At 44.4% G+C, this 18,463-nt stretch overlaps 1 protein-coding gene across 3 annotated transcripts in view; it reads right to left on the bottom strand.

The window, feature by feature from the left end:
- THRAP3 (thyroid hormone receptor associated protein 3) overlaps window positions 1-18,463 on the bottom strand; it is an 87,191-nt gene that overhangs the window by 54,198 nt on the left and 14,530 nt on the right. For 2 of the 3 annotated variants that reach the window (XM_068269064.1, XM_068269067.1), the window contains exon 2: window positions 14,791-14,849. The gene's annotated coding sequence lies outside the window, so the exon portion shown is untranslated. Of the gene's footprint in view, window positions 1-4,236; window positions 4,279-14,790; window positions 14,850-18,463 lie in introns of those variants that run through there. The other variant, XM_068269065.1, reaches the window with a different exon arrangement.

Consider the following 18,463-nt stretch of genomic DNA (forward strand, 5'->3'; position numbering starts at 1 on the left):
CTAAAGCTACCCATACACTACGTCAATTTCCCGTCGATATACAGCAGATTTGATAACTAATTGAATAGCTGTGAAAGCTATAACGAAAATGTTGACCGGACTGAAAATTTTGCTTGATCGCAGGAGAGTCGGGAGCACGTCATTAGCGGCGATCCATTTGGCAACAATCGACATAGCATAGCGGCAGCAATACATTGCCTGTCCGCCGGCGCAAGTCCATGGTCTGTGCTGACACTTTCTCCGGCTGGCTTGTATCCTCATTACTTCCCGTCTCCTCCTGTGACAAGCCAACATTCAAACAATAGAGCGCCCTCTACTGTTTGTACTTGTACGCTAGTCACAGGATGGGACAGAAAGTGAAGAGGAGACAGGCCAGCTGAACAAAGTGTCAGCATGAACCAGGGACTCACACCGGCAGACAGGTAATGTATTGCTGCAGGCCGGGGGAGCACATGGGGCGGTGAACAGGCGGTAGCTCCACATGTTGTGAATCGATTTCAAGCTGAAATTATTTCAAAATCTGTTTGCAGTAATGGGCAGCCATTAGATTCCTCTGATCAGATTCGATCAGAGAGGGATCTATCTGTTGGTCGATCTGGTGGCAATTGACCAGTGCATGGTTGCCTTAAAGAGAACCTGTACTGAGTAATAATATTTAAAATAAACACATGAGGTAACTTCAAATGAACATTGCATAGTTACCTTGCCATCAGTTCCTCTCACAAGCGCACCATTTTCTTCTGACAATAATCCCTTCCAGTTCTGACAATATTTTGTCAGATCAGAAATATATCAGTTGCTGTCAGTAAAATATCAGTTGCTGTCAGTTATAGCTGAGAGGAAAACTGATATACCAGGTATTGTCCATGTTTCCCTATGGCTCAAGTGGGCGATGTTACAGTTTAACTGTGTGCTGACCAGAAAGCTGTTATGGGTAATGGCCATTTTCAAAATGGAGGACGGAAAATTCCCTTGATCACAGTGAACACATAGGATGCGGGACAGGAGAAAGACACTGAGGAGTAGACTACATGGAAGGTAAGTATGACTTGTGTATGCTTATTTTGACTTTTAATGTTCAGTTCAGGTTTTCTTTAAAGCCCTGTACAAACAGTGGTCAAAGATGACCCCTTGGCCACCAAACCGTCCTGGCAGATGTCTTTGGTCAATAGGCGGACAATAGCTGTGTTCTGCCCACTAACCCCACCCACCGTGCAACGCCACTCCGGCACACACTGCCACCGCAAAGAACAGAACGGGTCGCCCGCTCGAAAGCACACAGCCTAGGCGCTGTGCATTGTCAACGATCCTCATCAGGCAACATTGGCTGAGCATGTGGCTGAGCATGTGTATGAGCCTTAACTTGCTTCAACACGAGATTAATCTCAGCATGTATTATTTAATATCAAGCTCATCATTCCGCCACTACCTTGCAATGATGATGATGTACAGTCATCAAGTTAAACCCCCCTCCCACTATTAGAAACTGCCTTTCCCAATCAATGTTTAGCATATGTGTATGTTGACCTTTACATATGTCTCTCTGACTTAAAGTGGATCCAAGATAAACTTTTATTCATTGCATAATTGTGTTCATTTCATATAGTTTATAGGCATTCCTTAAGCCAAATACTTTTGTTTTGTCTTAATACTCTAATTCCCTATAAACTAAACAAGCCTCGCCCACGGCTTTTCACAGTGCCTTGGCACTGTAGCAAGGGCTTATGGGAGCTCAGTCTGGGCAGGAGGAGGCGGTTACTAGCCATAGATTTCAGAGGCAGAGGGGAGGGAGGAGGAGAGGGGACTGAATTTACACACAGGCAAGCTGATAACATCTCCAGCCCTCAGCCTGTGACAATGTAACAAACAGAACATGGCTGCCCTCATTGCATCACAGGAATAAATCAAAACTGTTGAAGCTGTGTGCAGATAGATATGCTGTGTAAACTATCTAAACACACACACACACACACACACACACACACACGTTATTTCATCTCGGATCCGCTTTAAGGTAATCCAACCAATATGTTCAGTCTTCTAAGCAAAGTCTGTATAGTGAGAAAAATAATGAAGTTTGTTGCTTGGTTCAACAAAAGTACAGTACCTTAACCTATTTTGGTTCATGAACGAAGAAACTACGTCCAGGAACCATGCGCGCTACCGCACGCTCCCGGCCCGCGGTTCATTAGCCAGGGAATCAGTGAATCGGGCTATGGTGCCCGATCACGGATTCCTCTCCCCCGCTGAAAAAGCTCTTTCGGAAGCTGCGCCTTTTCTGACTGTTACCTCCCCCATGCATCGCTCTAAGCGTGTTACGCTTAGAGTGACGTCATGTAAACAAACTCATGGCCAACATCTTGTGGCCAAAAAGTAATACTACAACTATAAGTAAAAAAAAAAATGAAAATCAACACACATTTACATTATAAACCTATTGTTTACCTCCCACCCTCCCAAAACTACCCAAATAAAAGGTTTAATATAAAAAAAACAAAAAACACTACAATAAAAAAAAAATGTAAATATTTACCTAAGGGTCTAAACTTTTTAAATATCAATGTAAAGATGAAATATTTCTATATTTTTTTTATTTTAAACTTGTAAATAGTGATAGATGCAAAACGGAAAAAATGCACCTTTATTTCCAAATAAAATATTGTCGCCATACATTGTGATAGGGACATAATTTTAACGGTGTAATAAACGGGACATATGTGCAAATACAATACGTGAGTTTTAATTATGGAGGCATGTATTATTTTAAAACTATAATGGCTGAAAACTGAGAAATAATGATTTTTTTCCTTTTTTTATTCTTCCTGTTAAAATGCATTTACAGTAAAGTGGCTCTTAGCAAAATGTACCTCCCAAAGAAAGCCTAATTGGTGGCGGAAAAAACAAGATATAGATCAGTTCATTGTGATAAGTAGTGATAAAGTTATAGGCTAATGAATGGGAGGTGAACATTTCCCAAGTGAAAACAACGGAACGCGAATGGGTTAAGTGCTGCTCTATTGAAACTTTAGAAGTGTAACCATCTGCCAAACCTGATTTTATAATGAAACCTAACCTTAACTTCAATTTACAGTCAGCAACAAGTTATATTCTATGCGTTTCCTTTCTATGGCATCCACATGATAAGCCTTTAGAAGAGCAGTTGCTTAGTGCTCTAGGTACAGTGCCAATATGCAAACACTTCCAGCACTCGCTGTTACACAGAAATTGCACATGCAAATGTCAAACATGAACAGAAGAACAATGACCCAGGGAAGAAAAATCTATTTATTTTGAAGGGTCATAAAATGTAAGCATGAAGAAAGACCACAGTAAACTTGTTGTTTGACTGCTCTCTATTATAGACAATTTACATTGTATTTTACAAAAACTTGTAACAGATGTTGCATCAAATTTTGAAAAGTAATCTATAATTTTATATGCCTATCCCTAGAGAATAGCAGACTCACAGAAAGCAGCAGGTGAAAGATTGGAAACTGTTTACTGCTTGGATACTCAGACACCTGGGGACAGGGTGGAACACACACCTCCAGGGGTCAGATGACTCTCAGTACATTTTCAACCAACAGAGATATAAATAATGTTCTTAAAAAGATTTCATAGCAGAGGTACAAAAGCAACAAGGCTGTAATGCCATTCTGAGCAGGGAGCTATTTTCCTATTAAACACAAACAGAGCAACAACCTGAGCACAAAAGACCAGCAAACGCCTCACAGGACTTGAGTACAGAAAGGAAACTAAAAAAGAAATGCATAACAAAAAAAAAGCTCTGCACTTGTCTGGTTTATGAAAAATATACAACATATTCACCATCTAAATCCTCTCACATCTAAACATCTTGGATCACAAATGCAAATACGTGTGTCTAAATACACTTTAACATCCTGATAAAATTACAGCTACTTTACACAAGACTGATTTATCCTGCATTTAAAAAAACAAAAACAAAAAAACAGGTTTATATACTTAAACTAAAATGAGAAAGAAAGTAAGACAAGTCTATTCAGTGACTTACAATCACAATAAACTGGCGAGTATTTTAGAGTGTAGCTGGGAGGGGTTGTGAACTTTGAAACTTTTGTGATGACGTGACAACTGGCAAAAGAGGGAGAGGGAAAGGGGGGATAGAAAATCTGCTTTCTCATATGAGCAACAAATGTTTTCAATAAAGAAAATAGTAGTTATAAAACAACCACAACCAAGCACCATAGAACTTACAGTGAATGTGCAAAAGGGAGAGCAGAGAGATCCTCACCAGAAAGGTCACATTTCCTTCCTGGTTTCATTTACAAACTAGTTTTGTGAATCCTACCAGTGTAGCTCCACCCCATACTCTATTAAAGTGGTAACACAGATTGGTGCATTATTCGTACAAAACAGTTTCACACAGTAAATGTCACTGCATAATAAGGGAAATAAGGCCAACAAAAATACTGTATTTAGTTTTCATCAAAAGCTTAAAGGGAGAAGTAGTAAGGGCAGTTATAGAGGAGTACAGAGAGGCAACGCTGTGCCATCAAGCTGTGTATATTATCATCAATAAGGTTTTTGGAAAATCATCTACTGATTAACAGGTGGAAGAGGAGGAGTATGGAATAGGGTGTTAAGAGAATAAAATTGATGACACATTGAATAAAGTTATGAGGCCTTTTTACTTTAAATACAAATAGTTTGTAAATTGCTTAATTCTTTAGGCACACCAATACATTTATGGATAATTTAAAAAAGTTTGCACTAACAGCTGAGAGCTGCTGTGTTCTAGGGCTACACCCGTTTCAAAACCGGCAGGAGCAGTGGAAGATCAACGGCTTATAGCGTCACACTGAATCGAGCATGGTTTGCAGTTAGATCAGGTCAGATCAATTTTCAATAGGTTTCAAATCAATTTGCTGCGTCTGGCAAAGATAGAGCCCTCTCTGATCAGATCCAGATCAGAGTGTGAGCTATCCTTTTGCCACATTGGCCCACATGCAATTAACTCTACGCCCTCGTTATCTCTTAGGAGATAATTTTCATTTTCTCTTTAAAATAGCTTTTAAGCACACCATACAATTTTCTGATGGAAATAATCGATCTGCCAGAGAATGGTGTGGTGTGTACCTAGCATTACACCCTACTAGTGGCTGGGCTATTGTTTACAATTCAGCACACTGAAGCTTTAACAGTGTGCTGCACGGCCATACAACTTAGCAACCAATTGAGTCTGCCCCCCTTTTCTGCCCACCAACAGAGCTTTCTGTTGGTGGACTCTGATCACTGCTGCAAACTGTTTTTTTTTCATTTGTTTTATTTTGAATAAAAATGTGTATTTTCTTTAATTTTCCCTCCCCCCGGAGAGATTATCAGGGCAATCCTCTCTCATGGGCATCAGCCTATGAGAGGGAATCGCGTAGTGAGCTGCTCCAGGGATCAAGCCAAGTGACAGGGTAGATCGCAGCACTGTACAAGCAAAACAAACGGCTGTTTCTGTTTTTTACAGTCTGCCAGCAACGATCGTCGCTGGCAGACTGGTGGATTGCGCACGCATGATCCCCGCTAAGCTCCTCCCCCAGGACTTGACGCCGATCGGCATTAGGCGGTCCAGGGGGAGCCACCTTCTCAACGCCCATTGATGTTAAGCGGTCATGAAGGGGTTAAAATAGATTTTAAGCATTTCACAATTTAAGTACCTAAAAGTTGGTGAAAAAGTACTATCAAAATAATTTGGAGTATTTTCTTGCTTGCTGATAGTTTAATCTCGCTGGGGGTTCAATTTTCCCAGGATTTGTGCAAAAAGTAATCCAATTACTTTCATAACGGGATGCATTAAAAGGGAAATAAAAAACTTGAGATGCTAGCATAATATTGCTCCTGTTTAACACTCTAGTAAGGCCACATCTGGAATTTAGTTCTGGGCACCACATTACAGGAAAGATGTTGCAGTTTTAGAGCAGGTGCAGAGACGAGCAACAAAATTGATACGTGGGATGGAAGGTCTCACTTACCAAGGTTAGATAAACTGGGTTTATTTAGTCTAGAGAAAAAAGACGCCTTAGAGGGGGATCTAATTAACATGTACAAATACATCAGAGGACAATATAAAAGCTTGGCTTTTGTCCCTAGGCCTTCTCAAAGGACTAGAGGACATGATCTGCGCATGGAGGAAAACCGTTTTAGCCATTTATTTAGGAAAGGGTTCTTTACAGTAAGAGTAATTAAGATGTGGAATGCATTGCCACAGGAAGTAGTTATGGCAAACTCTATACCTGCATTTAAAGGGGGCTTAGATGCTTTCCTTGCGTTGAAAGACATCCATGGCTACAATTACTAGGTAAAGACTTATGATGTTGATCCAGGGGTTTTATCCGATTGCCATCTGGAGTCGGGAAGGCCTTTTTTTCCCTTTTGGGGCTAATTGGACCATGCTTTGTAAGGGTTTTTCGCCTTCCTCTGGATCAACAGGGATATGTGAGGGAGCAGGCTGGAGTTGTACTTTGTTGAACTCGATGGACGTATGAGCGTTCTGACCAATTGCATGACGGCCTGGTACAACAGCTGCACGAAGGCTACTAGAGAAGCCCTGCAGCAAGTTGTTAAAACAGCAGAAGCCATTATTGGCACTGGACTACCATCACTGAAACTTTTGTATAATACTCGCAGCGTGTGAAGGGCCAAAAACATTATCAAGGACAACACTCACCCTGGAAATGCCTTGTTTGAGCTCCTTCCATCAGGTAAACGTTTTAGATCAATCCGCACACACACAAACAGACTGAAAAAACAGCTTTTTGCTATCCGCCATAAACTTGATGAACTCTGAATCCCCTTTGAAATAATTAACACTGTGTACAAATTGTTTAACATCTGTAATACCTGGCATACTTGTATAATTTCATCTCTTCGGGCTGGTGCACACCGAGCGGCTTTTTGGGCGTTTTCAGATCCGCTTGCGGCTGCGGATCTGCTTGGTCAATGTATCTCAATGGGGTGGTGCACACCAGAGCGGCAGGCGTTTTGCAGAAATGAAAAATGCCTGGGTGAGGCATTTTTTGGATTGCGGATGCGTTTCTGCCTCAATGTTAAGTATAGGAAAAACGCAAACCGCTCTGAAAAACGGCACTTCAGAGCGGTTTGCCAGGCGGTTTTTGTTACAGTAGCTGTTCAGTAACAGCTTTACTGTAACAATACAGGAAATCTACTACACCAAAACCGCTAGACAAAACCGCAAAACGCGAGCTGAAACGCTACAGAAAAAGAAGAAAGCGTTTCAAAATCTGCTAGCATTTTGCGGATCTGCTAGCGGGTTTTGGTGTGCACCAGCCCTTCCTTGTTAATATCACTATGTTCTCTATATGCACCGTGGGGTTGTCATAAAAAGTAATTTCGTTGTGTTACACAATGACAATAAAGTGAATTGAATTGAATATGTATGTCTTTTTTTTAACCCAAATAACTATGTAATAACTTTTTATTCCTGTGACTTGCCAAAATGCGTGAAGCAAGGGTCTAGTATACAGTGCAGGAGAGTATCGACTGGTATGCATGTCAATACTGTTCACAGCATGTTTTGTATTGACGGGTATAACCATCAATACCGCTAGGGAGGTTAAAGGAGTTATCAGGCAAAAGTTACTAAATGAGGTTTACTCACCTGGGGCCTTCTCCAGCCCCTTGAAGCAAACTGTCTCACGCCGACCGCACCACTCCGCCGCTGCCCCAGGGACGGCCTTACTGCGCCTGCGCGAAGCGCCGCTGTAAATCATGGCCACGTAATCCGCAGCGCACTGCGCAGGCACAGATCTACTGCGCCTGCGCAGTGTGCCGCGGTCCACGTGGTGATTGACAGCGGCACTTCGCACAGGCGCAGAAAGGCCGACCCCGCGGTCGGCCTCTGCACAGTTTGGGGAGCCCGGGACTGCGGCGGAGAGCAGAGCGGTCGGCGTGGGACAGTTGGTTGCAAGGGGCTGGAGAATGCCCCAGGTGAGTAAACCTCATTTAGTAACTTTTGCCTGATAACTCCTTTAAAAGGCATTTTACGACGGCACTTTAAGGTGTAAAAATATCACATAGAGAAAACTCGGGAGAAAAAGTTTCACTTACCTGGGGCTTCTGCCAGCCCCCTGCAGCCATCCTGCGCCCGTGCAATTACTAAACGATCCTCCAATTGCCCGCCACGGTACACTTTCAGGTTCTTCAGTCGCTGTCCACTGCGCCTGCATGGGTCTGGCCACATTCATCCTAGTTTGCACACCCGATGCCAGGAGTGTTCTGCGCAGGCGCAGTAGAGATTTTATCGTACTGCACCTGCGCAGGACGCTCCCGGCGACAGGAGCACATATGAGGGCACGTGCATATGATGACGCGCACGCCAATGGACGTAGTTTTTATGTAGGCAAAAATGAAAGTGATCCACGGCGGGGGACCGGCTGATTGTTTGGAAACGGCGTGGGCACAGGACAGCTGCAGGGGGTTTGCAGAAGCCACAAACTTTTTTTTTTATGCTTATGGTTCCCTTTAAATACTATGATTGTAAGCTCTTCAACAACATGGTAATGGCAAAAGTGGATTTGAGTAGGCACCCTTAATGGGAAGGTTCAGGGAGTGGGGAAAAAAAAATACATATCCACTTACCTGGGGCTTCCTCCAGCCCGTGGCAGGCAGAAGGTGCCCTCGCCGCCGCTCCACAGGCTCCCGGTGGCTGACCCGGCCGTCAGCCAGGTTGGGCTCTTCTGCGCTCCAACGATGGGCTCTTCTGCGTTCCACGTGGGCGCGCTTGACGTCATCGGACGTCCTCCAGGCTGTACTGCGCAGGTACAGCCTGGAGGACGTCCGATGACGTCAGCGCGCCCCCGTGAGCCGCAGATTGGAGCGCAGAAGAGCCCGACCTGGCAGCCGGGCCTGGCCAGGTCGGTCACCGGAGACGACCAGGAGCCTCCGGAGCGGCGGCGAGGGCACCTCCTGCCTGCCACGGGTTGGAGGAAGCCCCAGGTAAGTGGATATGTTTTTTTTTCTCACTCCCTGAACCTTCCCTCTAAAGGATACCAGAGTCCAAATTAATAGGAAAAACCGGGGGAGCAGGCATGTATGGTGAGCTGTCCCGATGCATTTAGGAGGATCGGAGGGGAAGAATGGAGACGCGGGGGGGGGAGCGGTGAGCATCAGGACAGCTCACCATACATGCCTGCTCCCCCATCTATCATATTAATTTGGGCTTTGGTATCCTTTGAAGGACAGTTGCGTAAAAAAGGGATCTATTTACCTGGGCTTCCTCCAGCCCCTGGCAGCCCATCTGTCCCTTACCGCAGCTCGGTGTCCCCGGATCCCCTACCTTCTGGACCTGCAAAAGCGCGCTGATCACGTGGCCTGAAATGTTCTGCGCAAGAGCATAAGTACACGCAGAATGCACCAGGCCATGTTAGCGCAAGCGCCGCCGCCACGTGCTCACAAGGTCAGTATCTGCAACGGAGGGGATCCGGGGACACCGGAGCTGCGGCAAGGGACAGAACCTACCAGGGGCTGGAGGAAGACCCAGGTGGTTACCTAGCAACGTGGCCACATCTGTGACGGACGTCACACGAGCGCCCTTACTTGGCAACCACGTGGGGCATGCGTGTATGGAGAAAGGAGAAAGCCCAGAGCTTGTGGAGGACAAGCGGAGGCTGCTGACAGGTAATGTATCACTTGCACAGAGCACAGGGGGGTGGGGGAAGCGACATTTAACATTAGGGGGGACAACACTGGGGGTTTCGTTGCATTTATCGTTTGTTCCAATATTGCACGCAGTTACCACCAGGGCTGTGGAGTCGGTACAAAAATCATCCGACTCCAACTCCTCAATTTATGAAACCACCGACTCAGACTACAACTCGAACTCTGACTCCAGGTACCCAAAATGGCTCTGACTCCTCGACTCCGACTCCTTAGTCTAATACTTACCAGGGCAGTGGATTTTGTACAAAAATCATCCGACTCGGACTCCTTAGTTTATGAAACCACGACTCCCGACTCCAGGTACCCAAAATTGCTCCAACTGTCTCCTCGACTCCACAGCCCTAGTTACCACCGCGCACATCATCGAGCAAGTCAGCATGTTCGGTCGACTAATGCGACCAATTTCAGCTCAAAATCGGTTGCATTGTCAGGCATGCACTTGGTAACACAGATTTTCATCCGATTCGATTATAATAATTGAATCGGATTGTCAATCGGCCGCCTAGTCACCTTATGTGTGGCTACCTTAAAGGGAACCTGAACGGAGTAAAATTATGTAAAATAAACACGACGTAGCTGCAAATGATTATTACATAGTTACCTTGCCATCCGTTATCTCAGAGGCTCATTTTCTTCTTACAGTGATCCCTTCCAGTTCTGACAATATTTTGTCAGCACTGAAATATACCAGTTGTTGTCAGTTATGTATCAGCAGCTGTCAGTTACAACTGAATGTGCAAGGTAATGTCCATGTTTCCCTATGGCTCAAGTGGGTGATATTACAGTTTAACAGTGTGCTGACCAGGAAGCTGTTATGGGGTAATGGCCATTTTCAAAATGGAGGATGGAGAATTCCCTTGATCACAGTGGACAAATGGGACGCAGGAGAGGAGAAAGAGATTGAGGCGGAGACTACACAGGAGGTAAGTATGACCTGTGTATGTTCATTTTGACTTTTCATTTTCAGTTCAGGTTCTCCTTAAAGGACTTACGAGGCGAACTGGTCCCAAAAAGTTAAATACCTGTATGACATATCAATGCACGGAGGGCGCCGTCCGCGCCCTCCGTGCCGTTCCACCGGGTCCACGCATCTCAATGTGCCCCCCCCGGTCGGTCCCAACCCCACAGCCCGGGTTGGGCTCTAATTCCTCCAGTAAGATGGCCGCCGGAGCTGGCCGCGGCTGCGCAGTTCGCATATGCGCGAGTGCGGCTGCGCAGCTCTAGGGCCTTCCCCCCGATCCACGCAACAGGAGACGGCCTATAGCGTGGATCGGGGGGGGAGGCCCTAGAGCTGCGCAGCCGCACTCGCGCATATGCGGACTGCGCAGGCGCGGCCAGCTCCAGCGGCCATCTTACTGGAGGAAGGAGAGCCCGACCCGGGCTGTGGGGTTGGGACCGGCCGGGGGGGCACATTGAGATGCGTGGACCCGGCGGAACGGCACGGAGGGCGCCCTCCGTACATTGATATTTCATACAGGTATTTAACTTTTTGGGACCAGTTCGCCTCGTAAGTCCTTTAAAGCTAGCCAAACAATATCCAACTCCCTTGCTGACTGGCCTGTAACTGACATATGCAAAGAACTGCTATTCATGTAATGCCATACGTGGGTGAATTGCAGTGTTGGAAACAATTTTTGTCCAAGTTTTTATACTGCAAAAATACTGTATAATGTATGGCCAGCTTTAAGGTACCCACACACTTATAGATTTGCAGCAGATTCAACCATAGAATAGTTGATTCCTGTCAGATCGATTCTGACAGGATTGTATCTGATCTGTGCCACCTTCTAGGAACAGATTTCCAATTGATTTCAGTATGAAATCTATTGAAAATCCATCAAAATGCATTGCTGCACTATTTGATCCAATGCAAGCCATGGGCCATTGATCTGACCTGGTTTTTTTCGTCCAGACCAATTAAATCGATCAAAATTGGTCAGAAACCAATCGGTCAATCAATCATTCTGCCTGCTGCGTCGATTTCTAGCTGATTCAATCAGAGTGGTTGAATCAGCGGTATACCAATGGCAGAAATCGACCAGAGTATGGGTACCTTTAGTAGTGAAAGCAAGATTAAATCCCAACTCGAAAAACGCAATCAGTATAGTGGCCAGGTGCCACCAGGAGGACAATGCATTTCTACTTGTGTCAACACAATGTAATAGACTGCTCTGTCTATTACTGAGCACTGCAGTATCCGGGTATATAGACTGCAGACAACCAGCAGAAACATCAAAGCAGTTTAGTCTATTCTGTACAACCTGTCTCCTAGCAGTTGTGGGTACGATGTGAAGGTGGCACAACTATTTTATTTTATTACACTAAAAAGTGTTTTTAATACACAAATATATTTACCAGGTTTATTGAAAGAACACAACATACAGAGCTTCTCATCACTGCCAAAGTTCAGCAGGTTTTAATCTATAAGAAGATAGTCTACACTGTCACTGCCAAAACGAATGACAACACTGCTGAGTTTCAGTCTAAAATCCATAGACAAGCCTAATGCTGGATACACACGATGCGTCCGTCGATACGCATCGATTCGATTATTTCCGACATGTCCGATTCACGCTCCGATGGATCGTTAAGTCGATTTGCCATACTTTACATGGAAATCGATCTAAAATTCATCGAAATGCGCTCGGAAATAATCGAATCGACGCGCATCGATGGGCGCATTCGACGCGGAAACGCATGGTGTGTATCCAGCATAAGCCATTGTTAACTCTTTAACATAAAGACAATCATTCATTAAATCTAAAGTTTAAACAAAAGATGAAAATTAAATTATATTTACTGTTTTCATATACAGGATATAAGGAAAAGCCATCAAGCACATACAAGAACAAGAAAGAAACTTTACCAGTAATAGATCATCCCTATTGGTACAGGAGAGACTGCGGGCAGAGGTAAACTCCAGGAAGCCCACTTCTCAGATTGCTTAGTGCTCAGGTGCTGTGCAAAAGTTATACTTATAGAACACTAACCTACTCCATACCATGCATAATGCTTACCTTTCTGCTACCCATAGTTCAGCTACACAAAAGCTATACTCTGCCATATTCACCGGAGCTCCTGCACCAGATTCCCGAGCACTGATTCACCAAAACTACCGCTATCTAGAGTTCGGCTATACTATAGCTGAATTTGTACTAATTCCAGGGCACCAACTGTAGTACAGAATTTATCGCCATTACCACTAGCCGGAATTTGGCTATACTAAAGCCGAACTCCAGCAAATCCAGGCCTAAATTACTGTGTCTGAGTCATAGTCCCTAATTATAATGTGGGCTATGGCTGTGCCAAAATCCCTAGGTGCGCCTTGCTCCCAAATTACCTGTTTCACCCTGAACGCCTATCAGGAGCTAGGAAATAGGTAAACTGTCATTCAAGCAAAACCAAAGGAACCGCAATACTGCAGACATTCAGGTCTTTGCATTCAGTTGTTCATTTAACTGTAATTTTCACCCACGCATATCTGTGTGGAATGGAAACATGAAAAGAGGCAGAAAACTGATGGAAACCAACAGAAACCTTCTAACACTAAAATTTGAATTCCAAAAAACGTACATGAACATCTGGGACTAGGTTGGCTAAACTGAGCCCGGGCTGAGGTAAATTCAGTCAGCGCTACAAAGCAGATTCCTAGGTTTCTGTAAGATATCAAACATTCTATGTAAGAGTCATTTGCATTCCAACTTACAGAACAACTTTAATGCAGGACCGAACTTTACACCAATCAGTAGCATTTACCACCTTCCTCAAAAGAAATGTTTACTGTTTCTCTACTAGTTCATCAGTGATGTCCGAGTCTCATTATGAGTAGAAACGGAGATGTTAGTCTATTGCAATGGAGGTTGAAGGACAGCCAACGGGGCTGAGTGCATGACAGAGTGACACTGAACGAGCAGGGTAAATGAGGGGGGGAGAGAAACACCCTTGGCCAGTGCTCAGCTGAGTCAATCCACCAGGCGGAATGCTCAACAATATACCGAGGGGGAATGAGGGGCCACTGTACACACAATAGATTCGGTGTGTATGAGGCTTAAGACTCTCTCTAGGGCCCATATGCAATTCACTTTTTATCCCGAGTTTTCTCCTGGGAGATAATTTTTCATCTTCGATTTAAAATAACTTTTTAGCACTTTGCAATTGAAAAAGTACCAAAAACGTAGGTGAACATATACCGTCAAAATTATTTGGAGTATTTGTTTGCTTGCTGGTGGTTTAAAAGGCATTTTATTTACAAGTTGTGAAAATATCACCTAGGAGAAAACGCAGGTGAAAAAGTGAATGGCGTATGGCCCTAAGGGCCCTTTTACACTTAATCAGTTGCTCTCAGTTAAAACGGAAAGAAAACTGATTTTCAAAGTAAGTCCCATGTTCCCCTATGGCACCTTTCACACTTAACACGTTTTAACTGAAATCTTTGTCACAATGCACTGCTATGGAAAAAACGCGTACTAACGCGTACTAACGCGTACTAACGCACACCAACTGATTAAGTGTAAAAGGGGCCTTAGTGCCAAATAAATTGCTTCAGACTGACATCCTCTAAAGGCTTCCCCCGTCGTCCTTCTCCGGCCTGTTCCAGTGCTGTCCCGTCTAGGAAATCGCTTGTCGACAGCTTGTACATGTGCAGTAGTACAGACTGTTCGTGCTTCGGCGGAAAAAGCAGAGCCCAATTGAGTCAGTGCTACTGCGCATGCTGTCTTTGTCTGCACAGTAACATGGACAGGATCAAGTGTGGCTTTTTCCATTGAAGCGGAGCAGGTCTGTGCTAATGCACAATGCGGCTGCGCTTTGGGGGACTCAGCACTGGAAAGTGCAGGGAGATGGGGATCTGTATCGGGCGTTTAAATCAAAACTGAGTTTTGCAAACTGTCATGGCATCTCTCCTGCGCAGAATGTCAGGACCGTGGGATGCTGGGAGCAAGTTGCTAATGTACCAAGATTGAGAAAACTAGTGTGTGATATGCAGGAACAGGATATTAATTGGATATTTCCCCAAATGTACAGATGTACAGTAACTAGTTTTATATTACTTAGGTCTAATGGCTTAAGAAATATATTTCATACCTTGAATGACTCAGCAAGAGGCCTCAGAGATTAAAGGTTTAGCATTCAAAGCTGCACATCTGTTGAAAAGGAACAATAAAACAAATTGATTTAATTCATTACTGATATTTCAGGTGTCTCTTTCATACCACTATAACATTTGTGACAGGCTATAGGTAGCTCATAAGTTTTTATAGACACATTTGGTAGTATTGACAGAACTGTTGACTTCCATTTTTTCTTTATCAATAGCATGCTCAAAGTTATAACAAAAAAAAAAAATAAAAAAAAAAAAATTTAAAATGATATATTTACATATACATCACTAATGCTCATTATATTAGCCCACAACAGCACCAACATGTAAATAAATATATTCATCACTTGGGCACAGAACTGCGATGCAGCTAAATTCCAAGCAGTGCTGCGTGCCTGATTTGGTCTCACCTATTCCCCTTCCCCAAGCAGATTGTAGGAGCTTACACTTGTACCTATGCTTTGGCCTGTGTCTTCTCTCTCCTCCCAGGCGCCTGTGTAAACACTAGAGGCCAAACACTATGGGCACCATGGCACAAATCTTACATGACCAGACCACTAGAGGCCTCTAGTGTTTGACCTCTTGCATTTGTTAAAGTCATTGGGAATCACTAGGAGAAAAAAAAATAAAAAAATAAGCCAGATACTTACCACAAGGAGAAGTCTATAGAGCAGTGTTTCTCACCGCTGTGCTCAAGGTCCACGTTTGGGAAAAGGTACAGAGGTAGTAAATCAGCCCTGCTGAGACAATAATTACCTTACCTGTGCACGTTTGTGGTTTTCTGCAAAACATATACTGTTGGTGATACTTGAGGACAGGGTTGGGGGAACACTGCTATAGAGCCTTCCAGCTCCTCTCCCGGTCTCCTCTGGGAAAGAGAACCAGAGACGAAGCACCCTCATGTATTTTATTACATTTATCAGTGGGACCATGACAGTAAACACCTACCCTGCTTTTAGTGTTAATCTTCTCTGCTTAATCTGTCTATAATCAGCTGTGATAAGAATCCCTGACTGAGTCAGTCGAGGTTTGACCTGGAATCATTATAGCTGAGTCACTCTTTTGTGGAGTCTTTTCAAGCCCAAGCCTTCCCCCTCCTGGATCAGATTTGCTTTACATACTGAGAGCTCTGATGACATGGCAGGGGCTGCTGCTGCAGGAAAAATCTCTGAAACAGACAAGCGTGGCTGTGTGATCTGTGTGCTCTGTCTGTGCAGCCAGTCATTATTATCTACTGTATGCAGTTTCATTACTATGAGAGACACTTCCTACAGGCAGCCACACAGCATACCAGAATATGAAGTTGAAAGCACACAGATGAAATGCTGCAGCAGCAGCCCTGCTTGTCTATAGTCTCATAGAGGCTAGACAGCACATCCAGAACACCTCATAACCTGGAAGCCGGAGGGATATGAGCCGGCGGCCATATTGAATATTTCCTGGAGCAATAATGGATAAAAAGCACTCAAAAAGGCACACCAGAGTGTCAAAATTATCGGGTAGAGCATTTATTCTTTACAAGCTATCAACTGATATGTTTATTTTGTGTGAATCGTTCATCTCTGGTTCCCTTTAAGCGTTGGCTCCCACATGTGAATCCCCCGCTGCGGGGGACTTCGGAAGTCTTCGGGACTTCCAAAGCCTCCTTCGGCAGCAGAGACAGCAGTATTTAAAAAGAGAACCCGGGGGGGGGGGTAACTCACCTCGGGAGGGGGAAGCCTCAGGGCCCCAGGCAGTTTAGCTTGGCTCCCCCGAAGTGTCCCGGAATCCTCCCTCTACAAGGCTAACAAGCGCTGATTTATTTACCTTTCCTAGCTCCAGCGGGGGCGCTATTGCGGCTCTCCACACGGAGATAGGCAAAATCAGCCGATCTCTGTCAGGTCCGCTATACTGCGCCTGCACAGTAGCGTGTACCGACAGCGGTCGGCTATTTCCGCCTATCTCCGAGCGGAGAGCCAATACTGCGCTGGAAAGGGAAATATTTATATCCCGCTGTTCAGGGAGCTTTATTGCCGCCGCGGGGCCGAGGAGGAAGGGGGAAGCCTCAATAGGATCCGGAGGCTTCCCCCACCCGAGGTGAGTACCCCCCAGGGGAGGTTTTTTTGTTACAGGTTTTCTTTAAAGAGTAACTGTCAGGCTGCAGAAGCTAATTTGAACCTCTATTCTCCTGTGTTAAACAGTTTAGAAGGAAGCCCAAAAGCCATTAGTGAAGATAAAAATCTCAGTTACCTTTGATGTGTGCTTATCAGTAAGGCTGTTAAAACCCAAGAGGACGCAAGCCGCATACTATACTGCAAAGCATTCTGAGGCCCTCCCCTCGGCTGCTAGTGAGACGTTACAGCAGCTTGTAATCAGTCCAGCGCGTAGCACTGATAAATCTCCGGGCAGAGTACACTGCAGGAGTCAGCTATTGTTCCTAGCCACATGGCTCATTAATATTCACTGCACACTGTGTTGTTCAAGTACAAGCTTATCTGTGATCAGGAAGCAGGCAGGACATGACGACACATTTGACAGAAAAACATGGAGCCTGCCATGAGCATCTATCTCTGCATATACTATATACAAATTCTGTGAAATCCAAACGTGGACAGTGAAATGCATATGTAATGTAAGTACAGCCAATCTTTAGCTACTGATATATGTGTTTATTTTCTCTGAGACCTTATACCTAACAGCTCCTCTTTAAGCAAATTGGTTGAATACTGCTACAAGGGAGCCAGTGCTGGAACGGGGATGAGACAGGAGCGGGCAGGCTCTATATGAAAACCCAGAGCCTTCCCTCTTAGGTATATGGCTGATTTCTTTTTCTTGCAATTTCCAATGACTGAGTGACACAGGAGCAACAGGCAGCGGAGAGTAGGCACGGTTTGGTGGACAGGTGGTGTAAGGTTTGCTGGGTATGAAGCACATTGCGAAATCGCTAGTGACACCTTCCAGAGAGAGCAACATCCTCCGTCTGGCGCGGTCAATCAGGAATCATTTTTGGCATCAATTTCAAATGGGAAAAATTATAATTATAAGCTGACCAACTGATAACGGGCAGTTTGCCCGATCCAACCGACCAACTAGCTTACAGATTGGCTACCTGTGTACAAGTCGTTTAAATGACTTCTCGTTTTTTGAATGCTTGCTTGCGAGCAGCATTTAAATAAGTTGGTTGTTTAGTTGGTCAGCGCATGTACTTGTCTAAACAAGTTGCATGGATCATCATGTTGTACAGTTGGTTGTACATTAAGTTGCACGTTTGTAACAGCCTTTAGATACAACCACATCCAACTAAACTGAGCCGTTTCATAAGCTGTATGAATTTCCAGCTGACTAAATCATCACTTCTCTTAAAATACCAGCCAACAGTGTGCAAGGCTTTCTGTGAAGTTGAAATGGACTAACACTTTCCACTATGAATTGAAGTCCTGCAAGGTTAAAGGAGATTAAATTGCAGCTGTTGCTGGGACTATTTTGCACCTCTTGTTTAAAGTAAAAAGCTATAAGCTACTCAGACTTTGGAAACCAGACCACTATAATGACTTGTCATAAGGTAAAAATGTCACGGTGAAATCAGCAGAGATATGGATTATTGCTGGGGCAATTTAATTACAAATAAAGTATTAGATAAGTAACCATGAGTAACCATGCATTCAAACAGAGATCCTG

Source organism: Hyperolius riggenbachi, chromosome 2, assembly GCF_040937935.1.
Source record: "Hyperolius riggenbachi isolate aHypRig1 chromosome 2, aHypRig1.pri, whole genome shotgun sequence".
In the NCBI taxonomy this organism is placed as follows: domain Eukaryota; kingdom Metazoa; phylum Chordata; class Amphibia; order Anura; family Hyperoliidae; genus Hyperolius; species Hyperolius riggenbachi.